This window comes from Malaclemys terrapin, chromosome 14, assembly GCF_027887155.1.
Source record: "Malaclemys terrapin pileata isolate rMalTer1 chromosome 14, rMalTer1.hap1, whole genome shotgun sequence".
In the NCBI taxonomy this organism is placed as follows: domain Eukaryota; kingdom Metazoa; phylum Chordata; order Testudines; family Emydidae; genus Malaclemys; species Malaclemys terrapin.
The window spans coordinates 30,483,402-30,502,487 of NC_071518.1; the positions used below are offsets into that span (position 1 = coordinate 30,483,402).

Genomic DNA, 19,086 nt, shown 5'->3' on the forward strand with positions numbered 1-19,086 from the left:
GAAGAGTCCGGGGAGGAACAGAGCCGCCGCGGGAGGGGAAGAGCCCGGCCGGCATTTTCCCGGACATGTTCGGCTTTTTGGCAATTCTCCCCGGATGGGGGTTTGATTGTCGAAAAGCCGGACATGTCCGGGAAAAACCGGACGTATGGTAACCCTAATGTCGCAGAACTGGAGAATAAAAGTTTTTAGTCTCAGCATGATGTATCTGGGTAAGGTGTCCATCTAGCTGAGCTGTGGACACTAAAACGTGGCACAGAGGAACTAGCAGACACAGTCCACATACAAAGGGTTTTGATTCTACTGGCCACAGCTGCTGTTGCTGGCCTGATCCAAAGCCCACTGGAGTAAATGGGAATCTTTCATTTGACTAATCAGGCACTTAATGGCCTTTGGTAGATCCATTCTCTAAGCTTCCATGTGTAACTGATCTGAGGGCACAAAATGCATTTGCTGAGTTCTGTTCCCTCACTCTTCTATATTGCCTAGCATGGCAGCAGTAATGTGTAATTTCTGCAACTTTTTGGACCTACAGACTGGCTGATTGGAGATAAGGCCCAACTGGTAACATGAATGGAAATCTGACAGCAGTTTACAGCATACAAACAGTATTGTCAGCCCCAGGTGTTCAGAAATCATGAGTGAGTTTACCCTTAAAATGTTTTATTAAAAAAAAAATGGTTCTTTTTATTTTACTTCTGGTTTTTGAGTCTTACACGTAGGTCACTTTTCCAAGCTTTTCTCTGCAGCTGTGTGCTTTTACTTTTTAAAAAATGTAGACTGAGATTTTCATATCATAACATGACTTCAGGAGCTGGGGATTTCAGAAAAACACCAAATATCAGAGTCTCACAATAAAATTGGCTTCTCTGACACATTAATGCTGCACAACAGTTAAGGCAGACTGAAAAAGAAGAGTGTTCAACTCGAACTGCAGAGGGGACATTTGTAGGCGGAATGCAATGGACAAGCTGGAACTTTGCAAGGATCTCAGAGCCACTACCCCTACTGGTGCAAAAAGTGCTTCAAGGTATTAGATGCTACAGATTATCAGGGCATCAGCCTTGCATCTCATCCAAAAATGTTATCTCCAGCAGAACAACCCCCCATCACACTAAGGCTGATCTTCACTATGGGGAGATCGACACTGCTGCAATCAATGCAGTAGGGATAGATTTAGTGGGTCTAGTGAAGACCCGCTAAATCGACGGCAGAACGCTCCTCAGTCAACCCTGGTACTCCAGTTCCCTGAGAAGATTAAGGTAAATAGACGGGAAAGCGTCTCCCATTGACGCAGCGCAGTGAAAACACTGTGGTAAATCGAGCTAGGCTACGTCAACTCCAGCTACGTTATTCACGTAGATAGAGTAGCGTAACTTAGGTCAACTTACCACCGTAGTGAAGACAAGCCCTTCATCAGTGCCTCTCTTTGAGTCACCAACACCAGTCACTTGCTCTAGAAACCAAACTCAAATGTCATCTGTCCATATACTAAGTGGGTTTGATTTGGCTAAGCTTCTGATATTGGAGAAGATCTCAGTCCTGATTTATGATTGGATTCCTTGACTAGCTTGACAAATGAACCCAGTAGATCTTCAGATTCCCATAGTTAATGACAACTTGAGGGTTCTTCCTGTTAATAAGGTAATAACAACAGTAGCTCTGGCCAAATAAACTTGGAGGCGGGAGGCTGAAGGCTGCATGTTATTACCTCATTAACAAGAAACTCCATTAAGTTACTATTACTGTGTAATGTGTTCTTTGTCTTATCACCTCTGTGCTCTGATCAGCTCGGATATTTAATGAAATAGTACTAAATTAAAAGAAATTACAGATAGCTAATCAAGACTATACATAAAATGAAGAAAACAAAAGGGTTTTACATGTGAACATATGCAAAATAGCAAGAGATTCAGCATGTTCTTAACACAAAAGCTTTGGAATGAAAGCAAAAGTTTATGACTCATTTTATTATAACTGTAAATCTGAAAGCATAGCTATAGTTTTTAATTTTTATTTTGCCTCTGTAACTATTTTTATACTCTTTTTATTGCTGGCTGGACCAAGGTTTAAAATAACCTCTACTGGGAGCCTATGCCCCATTAGTCTTTTGTAATAAAATGTGAACCAGGCTAAACTAAAACACGTATCCATAAGAGCAATTAAGAGTGATTTTTTGCAGATAACTGCTAACATGAAATACAATTGCTATTTTTATTAAAGGATTTAGGAAAAGCAGCACAACAATTTATAACAAAATAGCAGGTTATTTTACATTTTTCGTTTCTGCCTCTCACTCTGCCTAGCTCTCCTACCAGGCCCCTGAAATAGTCGACTCCTGCTTTTAAAATGTGCATCATGTTACCATAAACTTCCATCTCTGTTTTATGTGTGGAATGTTATGATGTCACATAAGAAAGTGTTTCTCCCCAAAAAGCATTATTTCTGAATGAAAATCTGGTTGATGTTTTATAAGAGAGATAAAAAGTAAAGCTGTGCTTTGTGCTTCAATAATGGCAGGATTTGTAGGACATAGACATAATCTACAGGGCAATTGTCTGAGCACAAAGCATAGCATCTCATTATCTCATAGTTTCTTAAAAACTATAAACACAGTTGACAGATGTTTCTCTAATAGTATAATAATAGCTTCTTTGTGATTATTAGATTAAGCTTGTAATAACTTAGGAGGAGTGCTGGAGCTTTGTATTTATTATAGCTGGAAATAGAATACGCTGTGTTAAACTTGGACAGGCTGCAGTTATTTTTATGTTTGAAGCATTAAGGAAGACTTCTTTTAAAATTAACTTTTTATTATGATTTAAACAAAGCACAGCATGGACATATCACTTCATACTCCTGTTACCTGCAAATGAAAAATGCACACTTGGGGGTCATCATTTAATATGGGGGAAAAGAAGAAATGACCAAAATCTTCTTTCACGCTTGAGAGTGTGAAGGTTGCCATGACTGTAACGTGTGGTGTTCGCTTTGCTTATCAAGACCCAAATTTTCTAAGAGGCCTGAAACTGCCTTCTAAGTTTCTACAGAGACAAATCAGTTAGTTAGAGGCAATATCTTAAACAGGCCATTTGTACCTCAAAATGTGACTGTTGGGACCTGAAAAAGCTTGGGGCAGCAAAAGCTTGGCTATACAAACTTAGGAATGTTTTATCTAAGCTTTGAGCTAATATATTTACATTTCTCAAATAAACTCTGATCTTGTGCTAGTAAATATGAGGAAGTGTTTGAGAAACAATAATGTAGTATTGGGGACTGTGTCTTTAAGCCGTGAGCTTCCCAGGCAGACAGTTAGGGCAGGACTCCATGAAGTTCTTGTTATGCACAGCCAGTTGGAACTGGACACAGAATAAATATTTCTTGCAGGCACATTAAGTACTGAGTGATCACTGGACACCATGTAATATACTATGTCTTTAAGGGTACCACTAGACTAAGGGCTGTATTGTAGCTTTAGGAACCACTGACACAAGGAGGGAGTGTGGAGGGCCACAGCAATGAACCAGCGGCTGGAGGCATTCAGTGTGTGCAGGACAGAGGTAGACAGAATGTCTCCTTGAGCGCAGGGGTAGCAAACACTGGCCTTGTCAAGACTAGGAAAGACTATAACTCAAATTGCTAAAATTGACCTTAAGTGACACTACAGAAAGAGCGCAAGTTGGGCTTAGCTAGTTTGTGTTACCTAATCCTGACCTAAACTCAACCTTTTTCCTAGTGTGGAAGCCAAGAGAGCAGCAGCTGCATACGCCCGTCGTAAGGGCGCAGTGTATATTACCTCACTGATAGGCCCAGGTTGCCAACGTTGCTAGAATAGATATGGGGCATTACCCTGCCCATCCACACCCTGATGCTGCTGACAATGCTAACAGTCCTTCTTGATACATAACAACTCCAGAGCTCTCGGGAGGACCATACATTGCACAAAAGGGTGTGCTCCCCTGCAGTAAAGCTCACCAGATGTTAGATGGTGTAGCGCAGGGCAGGAGTCCTAGCAGCACTCATCCTTATATTCAGACAGCAAAAACCAACCTCATTATGGCTGCCTCTTGCACGTCCGCACAGTTGTGCAGGAGCAGCCATAATTTGGTCCAAATTCTCCATTTTATTTCCAAATGCTGTTGACTGGCAAGTAATATATTTCAGATTAAAAACAAATCAGTTAAGCAAAAATAGGAAGTTAGAAAGGGCTAAAAGTCTGCAGAAATTCCAGTTATTCCATTAGAATCTTTCAAATGGTCTGTATGGGTTTCTGCATTTCTCTCTTGTAGAGCACCAGTAAGCCCAGGGGAAAGTGCTCCAATAGGACTATTGGCCTGTTCCAAAATCTAGTTGCAAACTGGAACCCGTAACACCCATTTTAAAATGGAATTTCTACTAGGGTGAGTATTGCCTACAGCATTAAGGGCCATGGTTTTTTAAAAAGCCTAGTTTTGCACCTGCAATCAAATGTAGGTGCAAATGATAGAATGTCGGACAACAAAATACCTGATTTTTGCGGCAATATTTGTAAATGTCATTATGCCTAAGCTCTAATTTTGTACCTGCAGTTTTGTTTCAGCAATGAATTCTGGGCTCAGATTGGCTAGCTCCCAAATTAGAGGCTGGCTGAATCCTCTTTGAAAATCTGGCCCTATATATATGTAAATAGAAACAAATTATAACTGCTGCAGCAGATAAACACCGAGTCAGCAATATCCTCTAGCTGTGTAACCACAGCCATCTCTAGCCAGAGTTACACCCCATGTTTGGGATGCGCTTAGTCACAATGTGAAGTGTGAGGTTGCAGTCACCTTGCACACTGCCAGCTGGACATGCCCTCCCCGGGGGCCCTGCAATAGGGTCTACACCAGCCCCTGCTGGCATATATCCTGTAGTAAATTTTGCCTCTGGCATTTCGTTAGAGACTGGTAAAATTTCAAGATAAGCTATGTAGCTATGAAATAAATCTTTCTCTGGAAACTTGTACAGTAGCTATTGGCATAAGAATCTAGCCTTCACTTAAAATAAGAAGCATATTACAATCACTACCCGTGTCATTCAGAAAACATTATGTGGATTTATACAGTGATTCATATTCTAGAGAAAAGGAGTTCTGGGATTGGATTTCTTTTAGCTTTTCCCACTTCAGAAATGTAGCAAAAAAAAAATGTAAAAGATTTTAAGTACAAAGTTTTAAGTGTAAAACAATGTGTAGAACTCTGGTGCATAAATCCACATTACAAATAATGGTATTTGTGTTCATAACTCATCCGGCACAGCTTTGAAATGTACCCCTGAAATAACAAGTGGCCAGAAGGCTGAAATAGATGGCGTTTGATGATAGAAGGGATGCATTTTCAAAATGTTCATAGACCAGTAAGTCTACCCCAGATCAGCCTCCAGAAGAGACTTCCCCCCCCCCCCCCCGAGGGCCAGAGTGGCCAGCTGACAGCCTCTGACCACTCAATAGACTGTTAGAGGCATCTATCCAGTCTCCAGAATAGTGGTGGAGGAAAGGATGATTTTTAATACTAAGTGGGGGTGTATGTACATAGGGTCCTGTAAGTGGTGTCACATTTGAATAACTACATGAACCAAAAGAACCATGCCAGTGCCATCCCCAGCATACTGAATCTTGATGCATTTAAGTCATGTAATCCACACAAAGTGAGCACAACCATATAAAACTGAAGAAACAAATATTCATTCTGGCAGCATTCTATCGGAGCATTAATTTACTGTGCTATGCAGAGCCATACCTTGGGTACGACGAATCAGGGTGGCTACCCTGAGCCCTGTGCTTTGGGGGGCCCCACAGGAGGTGGGCGGGGAGGTGAGGCGGGAGCCTGGCAGGTGAGTGGGGTGAAAAGGTGAACAGGGAGGCAAGCGAGAGGCAAGTTCCCCCACCAGAGCCTCGCCCTCCCTCTCAGCGCCTACTGTGGATCAGATGTTTTGCGGCGTCCAGAGGCAATGGACGGAACTGGGTGGGGAAGAGGCAGGGCAGAACTGGGCAGGGAAGAGGCAGGGGTGGGGCCTTCGGTGAAGGGGTGGAGTGGGGGTAGGGCCTGGGCAGAGACGGGGGGAGCACCCCCGGCTGATTAGAAACTCAGTGCTTATGTCCTCTGGCCCCCCTCCCCCCCGGGACTGTCCCATGCAATCACCAAAATTATGTGTTGGGTATCTCAGCTGCTGCTTTGTGCTTTGAGGGAAGCGCTCACATGGGTGGCATAATAACTATATGATACAATTTTCTGTTTTCATTTTAAGAGTTACTTTAAAAAAACCCAAACAAATCTGCTTTTCTAGAATAGTGAATGGGAATTATTTTGTACGGTGACCAACAGTTTTGCTCAGCTCCTCCCTCTGAGACAGCTGTGGCCAGTTCTCAAGAATCTTCATGTTGTTTGGGCTTTTTTTTTTAACATGTCATCTTTTGGCATGCCATTCAGACCAGTGAGAGGTTGTGTCACTGCTTGCCCTGTAGCTGTAGGTGCTTTAAATGCTCTGCTGCTGTGGCTCAGACACCAACAGCCAGCAGACAAGCATTTGGTTCCCTGAGTGTCTGTATGCTGTGCAGCCCTAGTTCAGCACTCTGACCCCAGCAGCCCACTGACAACACAACAGCCCCACGTTGGTCTCCACCAGCCCTGGTTACTATTTGCAGGATGACCCCAAAACAACTCCCAGATTTCTCCAAAACCATCTACTCTGAAGTGGAGCACTCAGAGAATTCATAAGGTTCGTTGCTCCTTAAAAGAGATAAAAGCACAGCTTTTTACTTTAACTGGGATTAACAATCGCTTCAATTCAAGCTCAGCGCTGGGTTGGTTTAGATTAAAAGTAAAACAAGTGTATTAACAAAAAGAGAGAGGTATTACATGAGTTCAGGTGTAAGGGTTAAAGACACAGTGGTGACAAGCAAATAAGAGGAAAGTATGTGTTGTAGTGGCTAAGACTTAACTCAGTAAGGTACAGCCTTGGCTCAAGGTAGATTTCTTACAGTATTTTTCTTTCTAGACTTGGCTGACTTTTCCTCAATCAGGACCTTCCACAGAAGTACAAGAGGATGGGTTCCCTTGTCTTCTTGGGTGAAAGATTGTTGCCTAAGCAGATTTCTCACCTATATTCAGTTCCCAGAAATGTCAGCCTCCTTAGTTGAAGGATCCATCCTTCTTAGCTTGGCCCTTCGTGTCTGCCCAGTGATGGATTCTAAGATGGCTTCTTCTCTCTCCTTATAGCTTCCCAAACTCACTGTTTTGTCCTCTGTCTCAGGATGACCACATGCTGTTTTTCCCTTCCCGTGACTTCCCATCCTGCTGCTGATTCGTACGTACATCAGGTTTCCATGTTTTGATTCCACAATGCTACCTTCCCTCCTGTCTGGGAGAAAACCTATTTCTCCTTGTGTTTGGTGACAGACTTCAAAGCATAATATTAGTGTGAATCCATATTTCCTCATGTAGTACTAACACATAAATTTCACAGTGATCTTAGTCACTGATGTGTCATTAGTTTTCAGAAAAGACCTTCCTTGATCCACTTTTAAAATACAATATTATATACAGTCAGTTGGTTCAATTATTTATCATTTGTGGATCAGGCCCTTTTATAGTCCAGTAAACCATTGAAATGTACTCTCAGATAAAGTTCTTTTTCTCCTCCTGGAAAGAAACACCATATGATCTGGTGAAGGCTTCATGCTGGTTCCTCCCTCACTGATGATAATTGAGTCGTTACCTCCTCCTCTTCATGGAACTTGATGGCTTTGTTTACCTTTTATATAACTGAACCTTTATTGTCTCTGCGTGGTGATCAGGCTGGTCAGCCAAGCAAATACACAATCCATTGTCTAGGGCAGACCATGCTTATGCATTGCTTGCCAAACACATTTCAAGAACATAATTCTAGCACATATTCATAACTCTTTGTACGCACCCTGAACATACATCACACAAGAATATTACTGATCAGTAATTTATTAATTTTCAAATGATTACATCACATTTTACATAAATATTGTTATACAGTGTGTTCGATGTAGTGAGCAGTCAAACTTGACAAGAGTTGCTGACCTAGAGAAGTAAACTACCAATGGGTTCTGTATCCCAAAATGGCATTTCTATTTTTTTGTGAAAGCTTTCTGTATGGTTAGGAGATTGTTGCATGAGGATTTACTCATCTCACATTTTTGACATTTCAAGTTTAAGCAACTTATGGAAAAAGTTAAATGGCAAATATGTTCATGTAAGTTAAAAGGAATTATCTCCCTTCTGTGAGAGAATTTGTTCATATTTCAGAGAGGGGAATGGCCATGATGATGCTGATATTGGAAAGAAAAATTGAGTTATGGATCTTTCTCTACTGTTGTTATTAAAATCAGTTTAACACATACATGTTTACTACTTAGTTAATTTTTAAGATTGCAAAGCACATTCAGACCTCCTTGAAGGATATTGTACACTGGAAAGAGATGTTGTGTTGTATTAAAGGAAATGAAAGCTTTCGGGTAACTTATTAAAAGTATTAATTTGAAGCCAATGATGCAGAGTTTAAGGTTTACAAAATTCACACATTTAGGACTTCATATTAGGTGTGGCGACTCTCCATGTTGCCACACTCCTTCTTTATGACATCTCCTATGAATCCCATCTTATGGTTGCCTTCCTTACATATGCCAAACAGCAGGTGTGGTACTAGATTTGGCAGTGGTACTATATTTTAGTCTGCACTGGGAGCCAGCACCTTTCTATTTAAAATTTCACACACTCTTGATTTTCCCTGTGTGGAGAACTGCAGAGTGGATTACTCATAAGGGGTGAAATCCTGGCCTCATTAATATCAATAGGATTTTGCCATTGACTTTAGTGGGGCCAGGATTTCATCCAAGATATGCACAGAGATTGGGTCCATCATGGATGCAGAGATGCACATGCTGCAAGAGGGAATGCCTCACCATGGGATTGTCAGAAATGTAAGGCATTACAAATCTACATTAAAAAGTTAGGTCACCTCAGCTGTGTCACTCAGGAGCATGAAAAATCCACACCCCTGAGCAACATAGTTCAGATGCCCTACCTGCCAGTGTAGACAGCGCTAGGTTGGCAGAAGAATTCTTCCATCAATCTAGCTACCGCCTCTTGGGGAGGTGGATTAACTACAGTGATGGGAGAAGTCCTTGCATTGCTGTAGTGAGTGCCGACGCTGAAGCACTACAGCGCTGCTGTTGCAGCATTTCTAGTGAAGACATAGCCTGAGTCAGAATTTGGAAGAAGTGAACGAACAACCTTATAGAAAATGAGCTAAAGGCCAAAGACCGATCACTTGGGAGTGGACAGACACAAATATCACATAGATATTGGTGCTGTTCTGGTGTTCATTGTTTTTGTAATCATTCACATCGCTAGCCAGCACTGGACAATAACAAGTATTTATATCATGATTCACAAGGTGGTTGCTTACAAATTGACAACAAATGGTGATGTTGTTATTGGCATCTGCAGATGTTATTGACTTAGCAATAACAAATGCAGGGGTGGTGTTCTATTGCCCTTAAAAAAAACACCTTTTCCCCCATTTTACTTTGCATAAATAACAACATAAAGGTCATATGGGACGAAACAGTTTTCTCTGTTTAGGAATGAAATAGAAGTCATCTGTGCTACTGAGCGTTTCTCAGTAAAAATGATCTTTTTAAAAAATGATGAGACTACAAGGTGCTGGAGTGTGGATAAGCCAAGCTCAGTTTGACTTTATTTTGGTTTTCAGTGCTCTGCATTCACACTAGTCCTTCATGCACAATAACCCCCATTACACACCCTTTGGGCTCCTTATTTATGTCCAACAGCTACACAATTAACACCTTGTTAAGCTGCACACCTGTGGCAGCTTTATTGTCAGACCACTGCACTGCAGCTGTTAACTGCCCAACATTACACCAGCAGTCCGGGTGCCCAATTATAGGAGATGATGAGACATCCCATTTTAAAGCTATGTAAATATGAAACATTTTGTGTAACTATTAAACATTAAAGTTTTTTTTATCTTAAACTAGTTTAAGGGTGACCTATAAACTGGTACAGAAAACTGAAAATGCACCGATCTTTGCTTAAAATCCTACTAACTAGATGGGGGAGCAATCAGCACAGGAAAAAAAAATATATATATATATATCTATATCTATATATATAGATAGATAGATAGATATATCTATATATCTATATATATTTTTAACTGACCTTGATTTTTTTCCCCTCTGGAATCCTTTTGCTGCTTTCTGGTTCACTGAAGTTACCCTAGTACCCATCATTCTGTGACCTCACATATACAGAGATTGTATTGAGCCTTCTAGTAGTTATGATGTCTCATGCTGAAATTTCTTCAGTGAACCAGGTACACCTCTACCTCGATATAACGCTGTCCTCGGGAGCCAAAAAATCTTACCGCGTTATAGGTGAAACCGTGTTATATTGAACTTGCTTTGATCCACCAGAGTGCTCAGCCCTGGCCCCCCCCCTCCCCTCCCGGAGCACTGCTTTACCGCGTTCTATCCGAATTCGTGTTATATTGGGTCGTGTTATATCGGGGTAGAGGTGTAGTATGCATGGGCAGGGGAATGTTTTTAAAAGGTTAGTTTAAACTTTTTTTTTTGTGCTGACTGCTCCCAAAAGACTGGTCAGTGAGGTCATTCACTGCAGAGATTTGTGTAAACTAATTTACATTTTAATTGTTGCTTTTTGATTTTCCTTTGAAAGGAGAATGGAAGCTGGTTGCATAGTGGAGAAGAAGATTGGTCTTGTGGTTAAAGCACTGAACTGGAGGATGTGGTTCAGTTCCTGGCTCTGTCAGGCACCCTGTGTCTCCTTGGGCCGATGTGACTGGGCAGTTTATTAGCAAGTATACTGTAAGGAGCCGTCCTGCAGTGGCAGAAGAATAGACTGGATTATTTAGTCAATCTTGTATGTCTCTAATATCTCTGCATATGGCATATTTAAAGTCAAATTTATTCACAGTCTATGGATATTTGAAAGAAAAGCATTTGGTAAATCTACTGCAGCTGGAGGCAGAAGGAACATGTTAGTGAGTACATAATGGGCCAATGGCTACCTTCAGGCAGAACTTGGACCAATATCTTAAAAAGGAAACTAGCGGACTAACATTACAGGTTCTGAACCCATGAGCCAGTATTTGGTGTTGCTGTTTTACAGACCCTGCAAAGACTCTGTAACAAAACACTCTTGCATGCTATGTATTAGTGATTAGGATGTGGTAAGATAAGGTCATGGAACTGCTAACAAATATTTTAGAAGTTATTTTGTATGACAGTGTGGATTAATTGACAACATTCTCCTTGTATTAGGGAAGAATACTTTAGAATCCTGCAAAGGGCTGCGGGGCTTCTCTGTGGAGTCATCAATATATCAGGTGCTTGAATATAATTACTGCTAAATCATACTAACAGAGAGAACCTTGTTAGCTCCAGCACGATATAAGAGGAGTTGGGTTATCTCTCTGGGCACAGGGAGCTACTGTCTGGAACCGAGAATTCCTTCAGGGGAAACCACAGGAAGAGCCAAGTATAGGAAGAAAGCTTAGGTTGGGATTTATGTTTGGTGGTAGTTATTTGAGTTACCAATCAAACAGAACCATAGCAAAGGGCTAAATTTGGGCAACGTACAGTATATTCTGTTCAAAGCAGGCTGGGAACTACACTGTAATTGAAAAGAATGTTACAAACAAACAATAATGTACAGACTCTTAGTCCAATATGTGTTACTACAATGAGTTGGGGTTAAGACTGTTCTCTCTTGAATAGTCTTTCAGCATAAGAAACTGCTGTATATACCCGAACTTCATATACTCCTGGGTCCATGGGTTTTGACAATGTGAAATCGTCTTTCAGGGGGTAGTATTCTTTCTCTACCTTTTCTGATGTGCACAGGGGAAATATGTGTAACAGCTAAAAAACAGTCAATTTTAACACACAAATGGGATGTTGTTGTTTCAGAACTCGTGATTCTTTTATCAAATGTTATTTCAAAGGCACAGAATCCATAGCTCAGACATGGCTGCTTCTTGTGGTTAGGGTTTAGGGAACATTCATAAAGTTCAGAAAATCTACTTAGGGATCACCATTAGAGAGTGGAAAAAGGTAAACAGTTTTCACAGTGGCTGACAACCTGGCTTGGTCTCATGAATGAAAAAGCAGCATATTTCAATTATACAACATATGGGAAGTGTTTATGACTTTTTGTAGCAGAAATTCAGCCCATTACAAAGACCAATAGAAAGCCTATGCACACTACAGTCTCACTTGAGTACTGTTTTGAGAGCCTTCTGCCTAGAGGTGAATTTATCTATGTATTTTTATAGGACACTATGTGCCTGTACTGGTTTTGAAGATTGTTTCTCTTTTCTGAGGACAGAGCCTAGTTGCTTCAAGCCAGATGTAAAGGGAATAAAGAATTAAATAACGTTGCTGATATATAGTACCTGGGAGCACTACATTATTCTAGTGTGTAAACTTTCAACATTCTGATTTTCTGTTGGAATAAACAAGGGTTGAAAGATGATCAGTTCCTCCTGATTATGTACAAGCTTTATCACTCAGCTGTTACCATCTGAAGACGTGTGTAAACAGTTGTATCACAGGGGACTTTTCTAAATTGCCAGGGTTTCTGGTTTGCTGCTATAAAGGAATGACTTCTAATAATGTTTTGTTAGCTAATGTTAAAACAGCCAAAGTCCCTGTGTTAGGTCATGTATTAAAGAGACATCTTTCTTCCAAATCAAATTAGACTGGTTCTGTGCATCTGCTCCTCATCACAGAAATTGCTAGGCTGCTAGAATACCATGTTATCATGGACCAAGCAGTTCTTCTTACTGGAGCAATAAGTAACTTCTTATGGTTTGTATAGGCTTATGCATTAATTTGTTTACATGAATGTTGCATCTGTGTGAATTGGTGACAGATAAAGTTATGTGTTCTGTTTTGCCTAATAATTTTATATCTACTGAAGATGGGTCTGAGTGATGATGTTTGGATCTGATCTTCCCCCAAATTTGGGGATGAAGAACTTGGGTACAGGTCCATCTGTCACATTTATGATAGCAATACTCACAGATGGTCGCAAGTAGAAATAGTATTGTACCCTCTCCCAGTCAGGGAGAAAAAGCAATACTCAGAAGCTACCAAAAGACAGTTTAGGCTAGGCACTCGGGAAGAAGTTCTTACAGAAGAGAAGTTGGGAAGTGGAATAATCTTCTAAGGCTAGGTCCACACTACCCACCTGATTCGGCGGGTAGAGATCGATCTTCTGGGATCGATTTAGCGCGTCTCATCTGGACGCGATAAATCGATCCCAGAAGCGCTCCCCCGTCGACTGCGGAACTCCTGCTCGCCAAGAGGAGGAAGTGCTGTCGACGGGGGAGCTTGCCTGCGCCACATGGACCCGCAGTAAGTAAACTTAGTTCGATCTAGGAAACGTCGACTTCAGCTACGCTATTCTCGTAGCTGAAGTTGCGTTTCCTAGATCGATCCCCAGCCCCAGTGTGGACCAAGCCTAAGTCAGTTGACCGAGGATGAGACTTGCAAATAAAAGGGGGAAAACCGTACATCCTCCTGTTCTGGACCTATTGCTTTATCTGTGGTTCCACCCTCTGTTGAGTTTTATTAGGACTAGATGCTCTGAGTACCCTTTGTTCAAACGTATTCCATATGTTATAGTTTATATTCAGACTTAGTCTGTAGTTTTCACCTTTCTCTTGGCAACCCCAGAGGGTTAATTCAGATCAGAGATGAGCACTTTTAATAAAAAGTTCAATTTAGCTTTGTTTCATTTTGTCTCAACCCATTATGACAAACAAATAGTATGACTGTTCCTAATTTTATGCATGTATTCATACTAAGACGACTAGCTAGAATTGGGTTTAGTGTGGTCAGATGTTGATGTCATGCAAGCATTTTCTATAGCTCTGACAATGCATTTAATCATGACCTATAACATTCATATTATCTCGGTGTGCTATGACACTATAATCGCTGCTACCCAGCTCCTTAGAAAACTGTCTCTGGTTTCTTCTTTTCATTATTCTACTCCTACTTATGTGATGACTCTCGCTGTCCTTCTGATGACTTCTCTGTTCCAAGATTTCTCTTCTATGGTATAATAGAAGGTTAATTTCTCAACTCTTAGGTATTCAGATACTACAGTAATAGGGCCATGGAAACACCTACAACACTCTCCTTTTTTCTATCTAATCTCTCATGCTTAATCATCTTGGACCAGATTTCAGGCCCACCCATAGCCAAACCTGGCCCTCATTTTTGCCTATGTCAAATTGCAAGCTAATTATATACTCAGATATCAACCAGTAAATAGCCTCTAAGTTATATCTGTAGTTCTGTGCCCACATACTGTGGGTGTGCAAATGGAGGCAGGGCCGTTTAAAAAATGCCATACTGTTTAAGTGCAAGTTGGAATTATCATTATTTATTGTATTAGTTGTGCCATAGTTTGGTCGTGTGGAGTTGAGGCTCAGCTGAGACCATTAAACTCGTTTTCCTGTATGAGCTCAATTTGCCAGAATTTGAAGTTGTGTAAAAGACGAGCACAGTAACCCAATGCACCATGATTTATGATGTCTGCTACATCATCTCTTAAGTTTTGTATTGTGTCCAAGCCTAATGATCAATGTTTTAATTTAGAGAAGAAAAAGATATGTCTATGTTCTCTAACTAAATGTAATAACTAGATATTTAGATGCACTTTCTCACTTGCTGCACCTATCCAGGAAGTTTGGAGTGATGGTTTATAGCAGATTAATAAGTAGGTTCAAAGGGTATTGTTGTTTACAGTGGAAATATACTATACAGAATTGAAGACATTTAGCGTTTCTAAACCTCTTGACACTAGAAGTCAGATATAAGTTAGGATTTCCTTATCCACAATCTGTTGCCGGCAGTAGATTTTCAAAGGGTTAAAGCAATGCTCACAAGTACACATGACTGAAAATTGGTTGAATATGATTTCAAAGGGATTTTTTAAAAAGAAAATTCCAATTACAGATAAGTAATTTCCCTTTCTAGCTTACTAAGCTCCATTTCATCCTTCTGCAATTTCAAGATCCATATCCCTTTCCCCTTATTTCCATAGATATTTTGAATATGAAAATGTTATGTCAAAACTTAGCTGAGGCCTTCATCGGGTTTTTCAAAACCTAAGTTAGAATTCTGTTTCTAAGATAAATAGATTTGGATCAGAAAGATGTTTCCACTAGCTGGTATTCCTTTTTGGATGAGTTTTCAAGCAGTGTCTTTAATCATATTTTTGTTGATTATTTATTAGTTTCTGTGGGAAATCAAAGGATGGACAACCTAAAATATGTCTTCCATAAAATACTTTCTGAATCAAAAGCTGTAGTAGAGAATTTATAGGAAGTGTCTTTCATGTGCCGATATGAACTGATTGAGAGAGAAAATATTTCAGCATGTGTATAACATGCAAATGAAGGTTGACCCCAAAATGGAAAATTGAATCTCTCGTATCTGGCTGGGGTAGCTATTACTCTTGTACTACCAGACTAGATAAACCTATTGTGGTTAGCATAGTGGGGGGGAAGAGTGTTTCTGTTCTGTTCCATGACATCTGAATATGGATAGTTAGAACTAATTCAGAATGTTAAAGAAAAATGCCCCGAGCCAGAAGCTTCAATAAGTGCATACTGAAAAGAAACAATTGCTAACTTGGGAAACTTCAGATAATATATACTTCCATAATTGGCCTCTACTTCTACGTGATATTAATAAATTCCATAATCACCTAAATATAGCTGCCAACTCCCAGTCATCCTTTAGGAATAGCTGTACATACTGTATGTATATTTTAGAACTGATAGACTGCGATTGGCTGCAGTGCTGACACTAATTGGGAGAAAATAATGTCTCACTGTAGGAAAGTAAAACATACTGTACTTTTTATTGCAAAAGTCAGCAATGTAAAAACCCTTTGTCATTTAAAAAAGTAAGGGATTACATACAAGCAGCTTCTAGCCTTTGAATCTCCTCTGAGAAGCGCTATTCTAAACCTCTTAACATCTCCAGACCGTCAAATGACCCATTTTTCATATGGATAACCCACTAGCCCATGGGAAGCAACCCCACCTTGCATCAATGAGTGAACAGCACTCGGTTAATGCCTCTGGCAGTAATTTCTGACAGATTATATGTTTGAGAGAGTAAATTTTTCTCAGGCTTCTTTAGCCTATAAAAGGAAACATCGTCTGTCTTCCCCAGTGGGTCCTGCTGAATGTCTATTTACCATACCTCCTGCCTCAGTAGTAACAGGGCACCTCTCAGCTCCATAAAAGGCTAGCAGGAGAAGCAAAACCTAACTACTGCAGTTGCTTGATGATAACTGAGCATTTATCTCCTGCGAGTATTGGAATATGGTTGGTCTAAAATGACAGGTATTTTCAATAGAAAAAAATCGAATTAAATGAAAATTTTAGTTTTGTTTGAAAACTTTCACAGATTTTTTCAATGACAGGAATTAAAACAAAATTTTTCATTTTGTTTTATTTCTAATCAAAACTTTTCCTTTCATTTCAGTCTAAATAGAAAATATCCTTTTCAATCAGATTTTTTTACAGGGGCGCATTCACCCTTTTCCATCCTTTTTTGAGAAAAAACAAACAAAAAAGACAATTGAAATTAAATTAAAATTTTCTATTTCAAACAAAACAAAAAAATTTTATTTGCATTTGTTTCCTCAAAAAATTGAACATTTTTGAAGGGAATGATTTTTTTTTTCATGAAGATGTTTGCTTCTGTTGGTAGAAACAAAAATTAAATTAATTTTTATCAGCTCTGTGTTGGAGAGAGGATGAAAAGGTCTGTCCTTAGAAAAGTGGTGGAGAAGAGAGGTCATCTAGGAACAGAAGAGAGAGATTCAGTCATGTATTAGGAACTGGTGGATATTTGAATTTGGCAATCTCAATCTCAGTGACGCCAAATACAATATCAATCTATTTGCCCACCACTATAGTTTGTAGTTAGCTGTGTGTCGATTTTGTCCACAAAAATTGTGCAAAGCTCATTTTTAGGATGATGTTATCCTAAGGCAATAATGCAGAGTAAGGAAAAGTGCAGCCCAAATTGTGGCACAAGTTCTATAGTGAGGCCACTCGCCCTTAATATAGCAGTGCTGTCTGTCAAGGCTATGGGCTCCAACATCAGATATAAACATTTTATTAAAATTCATGTTAAAAAATTATATAATAAACAGGTTAAGAAAAGAGACTCTGTACACTCTGGGTATAGTGGTTAGGTTATCCAAAAATAAAAAGTTTGTTTTAAAAGTCATAAGATACATATAGTACATAATCAGCAATAACCCGAATTTAGATGAGTATATTTAACAATATAGTTTAGATATTAGCATCCAAATATTTGGGTACATCACTCATGAAAAGTTATACAGAGAGTTGGTTGTCAAAAGCAAATACATCAATGAGTAAAGATTGTCCCTCAGTAATTGAGAATTTAGGGTAGATTGTCCATTAGAACAGTATTTGAGTTACTTTCCTGACTGCTTCTCATCAGCACTCCCGATCATCCCTCTTGGTATTGCTAATGTCCAGTGATGTGTTCTAGGTAGATGTTCCTCGACCAACTGTTGGCGTCCAACACCATGAGTTGCCGCATCAGCTGAGCATAGCGTTGACTGATTCCACAGTCTTTCTTTCAACGCTTGCTCGTTACTGAGGTCCCATATACCCAGGGCTCTGACGATCAGTGCTTGAGTTTGAACCTCGTAGCCCATAGCTCTCAAGGTGTCGGCCAGAGGAGCATATTCCTCCAGCTTTCGAGATCGGGCATCGTGGAAGGCCGGGCTCCTGTTTTCAAAGGGAACTATGACGACCACCATCTTCCAGTCCTCATTGGTGATGACGATGTCCGGTCACAGTTGTCTGTCCATTCCAGGGATGGCAGAATTCATGGCAACCTTCCCCATGAGTAGGGGGATGGCTCTGATCAGGCAATCTTGGATGGCATTCTGGCGCAGCTGCCAGGCTCTGGAATATGGCTTGCAGCTACACAAAGTATGGGTTAGCGTCTCATTGGCATAGCCGCACTTCCTGCATCGCTTGTCCCAATTCCCGTGGTGGACCGTTCCATTCAGCAGCATGCAGTTGAGCTTGGCCATGTGGATGAACTTCCAGTCGGCAAATCAGCTGAAGCTGCCCCCAGGGAGGAAGTAGTTGCTGGCGTCCCACTTGCATGTCACCTCGAAGGCCTTGCCCTGGTCCAGCTTCTGTTTCAGGTTTTCCGTGTACTAACAGCGGAAGCCATCTTTCAGGGTTCTCTTCAGCATGGTTCTAGTTCTCAGAGTGATACTATATCTTTTCAAACTTGCCAAGCCTCCAACTGAAAAATAAAGATAGCTGCAGTCTCTTTTATTGTATACTAATTGGGTTTATTGTTCAGGACCTGGGAAGTTGCCAGGGCAGCCCTCAGTTTGGCAAGCTTGGGTGCTCCCAGTTTTGAAAGGCTGAAGTTACCACTGCACTTTCCTGCCACTGTCTTATCTGTGAATAAGGAGATGATTTAGCTTGGTTCTCTGTTGTATTTTCTGCTAAACTTTTTAGAGAGCCAGAGGTGGGGTTTAATGAAGTTGAGTGATTTAGTACATTGGGAGTTAGTCTTTTTAACAGGTTATTATTTAATTCCTAGGTGTGTGTGGTGAGGAAACAAAGATGACCCTGTTCGCAAGTGAACCAGTGCCTCAGGTTAATGTCCAGGTGTTCTTTCAACTGAGCTGTGAGACTAATTTCTTCCTGGCCCTCTGGTAACCAGCTGAAGCAGTAGACCAGCTGGTATATCTTCAATCTTGCATACCAACATCTTTCACTGATTCAAAGATTTCCTTATATCCTTTATACTTCCTCTGGGGCTTATACCCTTTGAATAACAGCAGTTTGAAGAGAACTGCTGTTAAGCTTTGCAAGTACCATTTCTAAGCCACAGAGAGAAAAATGGAGGCCTCACTGAAATACTCCCCAGAATCCTCATTTTGACTCATCCCACCTCTC

The 19,086-nt window shown here is 40.5% G+C and overlaps 1 protein-coding gene across 2 annotated transcripts in view; it reads left to right on the plus strand.

The window, feature by feature from the left end:
- The window catches only part of FTO (FTO alpha-ketoglutarate dependent dioxygenase), a 335,307-nt gene that overhangs the window by 221,313 nt on the left and 94,908 nt on the right, over nucleotides 1–19,086 (plus strand). The gene's annotated exons all lie outside the window — the stretch shown is intronic.